Source organism: Octopus bimaculoides, chromosome 5, assembly GCF_046866305.1.
Source record: "Octopus bimaculoides isolate indiv1 chromosome 5, ASM4686630v1, whole genome shotgun sequence".
Classification (NCBI taxonomy): Eukaryota; Metazoa; Mollusca; class Cephalopoda; order Octopoda; family Octopodidae; genus Octopus; species Octopus bimaculoides.
In genome coordinates, this window is record NC_142932.1 from 15,495,075 (window position 1) to 15,497,574 (window position 2,500).

At 38.9% G+C, this 2,500-nt stretch overlaps 1 protein-coding gene across 1 annotated transcript in view; it reads left to right on the forward strand.

Annotated features, from left to right (window-relative positions):
* LOC106876855 (uncharacterized) overlaps positions 1–2,500 on the forward strand; it is a 283,480-nt gene that overhangs the window by 235,321 nt on the left and 45,659 nt on the right. The window lies entirely within an intron of this gene.

Here is a 2,500-nt window from a genome sequence, read left to right on the forward strand (position 1 = left end):
TGGCAAATGTCTTACTCTAGCTCCAGAACAACCAAAGCTTTGTGAGTGGATTTGGTAGACAGGAACTGAAGGAAGCATATATATATATATATATATATATATATATATATATGAGAGAGAGAGAGAGAGAGAGAGAGAGAGAGAGAGAGAGAGAGAGAGAGAGTTGTAAGGAAACAGCTGTAAATCAAATTTACTACAATGTAATGACCATTATGCCAGAGTGGTTGGTGTTAGGAAGGGTATCCAGCTGTAAAAACCATGCTAAAACAGACACAGATGTCTGGTGCAGTCTTCTGCCTGGTCAGTTCCTGTCAAACCATCCAACCCATGCCAGCATGGAAAGCAGATGTTAAACGATGATGATATAGTTTATTGTCCTGTTATAAGTGGGGTCAACAAAAAAAGGGTACTCCATCTAGTGAGAGATAAATATCATTTAATATGCACAGCATTTAAGTATGAGCCACTAATAGTTTCATGCCATTGAAACCCAATTTGGCAGATTTATATATCTTGCCTTGTGCCTTCAAGCATTCTTTCGGGCTCCAGTGCACCAGGGTAGTGGTGGGTGTCTTAAGGTAGTGGTGTGGCTTGAGAAAGAATTAGCTGTTGTTTCTAGTACATAGAGACTTGTTGGATATGAGATGTTTTGGCATGGCTGTTTTGGCGCTGCTTATTTGGCATGCTGATTCATCTCCATCTTATTTGATATCAGTCATTTTAATATTTCTTGCATTTAAAGGCAGCGAGCTGGCAGACTTGTTTGCATGTTGGACAAAATTCTTGGCAGTATTTTGTGTTTTAACATTCTGAGTTCAAATTCTGCTGAGGTTGATTTTGTCTTTCATCTTTTCGGGGTCGATAAAATAAGCACCAATGGAGCTCTGGGATTGATGTAATCGATTTAAATCCTCCCCTGTGCCAAAATTTAAAATCAATATTCCTTTCATTTTGATGTCTCCCTTGTTCTCTCCACTCCCTCCCTCTATCTCTGTTTATGTGTGTTTGTATATATGTGTAATGTTTGTCTCTTTCTCTCTCTTTATCTCTCTCTCTCTCTCTCTCTCTCTCTCTCTCCTTTGTATTCGTGTGTGTGAGGATGAGTGTGTTTTTGCCTCAGCTGTCAGACTACAGTTGCCAACACAAGCTGAATGTCCAGTTAACCATGACGAATCATTAGCATCCAAACTGCTGTGCCAAACTGTCTCATTCCAAGACTTGTCTGTTTGCCTGTAGATTCTGGTGTCAGCCAAGTTCTAGTCAGTGAGAGTGCCACTGTTACTTTAAGACTCCTTCTGTGGGATGTTGAAACTTCTGTTCCTACATATGTCTCACTGGCAAATTTTCAACTTTCAGTTGGTGTTCCAGTCGTGACCCCCTCCACTTTATTTTCTTTCATGATTATATCCACCCACAAGTCAACCAGTTTATTCATGCATTTTTAGAACGGCAGTGTGAAGTTTGATGGGTGGGGAACTTTGGTTTTTATTACCAGCAGTGTGTGAATTGGGGCTTTTGGGGTCAGTTGCAGTGGTAGTTGAAGTTCAGAAAATGGTGGGAGGCAGAGCCAGCTTAAGACCCATGGAGACCCTAAGTACTTAAAAGATTTTGGTGCCATGTATATGTAATTCTAAATATAAACAGTAATAAATCATAAAATAAATTTTCATTTTTCAAAATGAAACAAAGCTAGCAATAAGATGAAAAATAATGTTTAATTTTGTATTCTTCCTAATTCATATTCAAAAAGTTTTCTCATACTTTTTTTTAATTGCAAAGTCTTTGATCAGATCCTCAAAATTAATCTTAGATGTAACACACTTGCTTCTATACTTAGTAAAGATTTGGCATCCCGAATATTATTTTAGCAAGTTTAAAATGATTTCTTTTGTGCTGTAAACCATTTACCATTTCTGTGGTACCCTCTCCTTCCATTGATGCCCTAAGCATGTGGTTATTTTGCTTAATGGTTAATCCAGCACTAGTGGGAGGTAATTCTGTTTATCTTTTAACTTTGACTTGTTTCAATTATTAGACGGCGGCCATGCTGGGGCACCACATTGAAGGGTTTTATTCAAATATCACAATCTCAGTACTTATTTTTTACAGTCTGGTATTCATTCTATTGGTCTCCTTTGCTGAACTGTTAAGTTGTGGGAACATAAGCAAATCAACACCAATTGGTTGCCAAGTGATGGGGGAGGCACAAAGAGACACACACACACACACACACGTACTCACAGAATATCATTGAGAGCACATTCAAAATGAGATAATTCAAGAAGGGAGTAGAGCGAACGATGGGATCGCAGAATACCAAAAGCACAATTTCCACTGGGCCAGACATGTCACAAGGTTCACAGACAACAAGTGGACCCATTCAGTTGCCGAGTGATATCCAAGAGATCGGAAAAGGCCACTTGGAAGGCTTCCATGATGATGGGAAAATGATTTAGTCAAGCAGTTTGGGTCAAGATGGGAAAGAACAACACAATCAAGA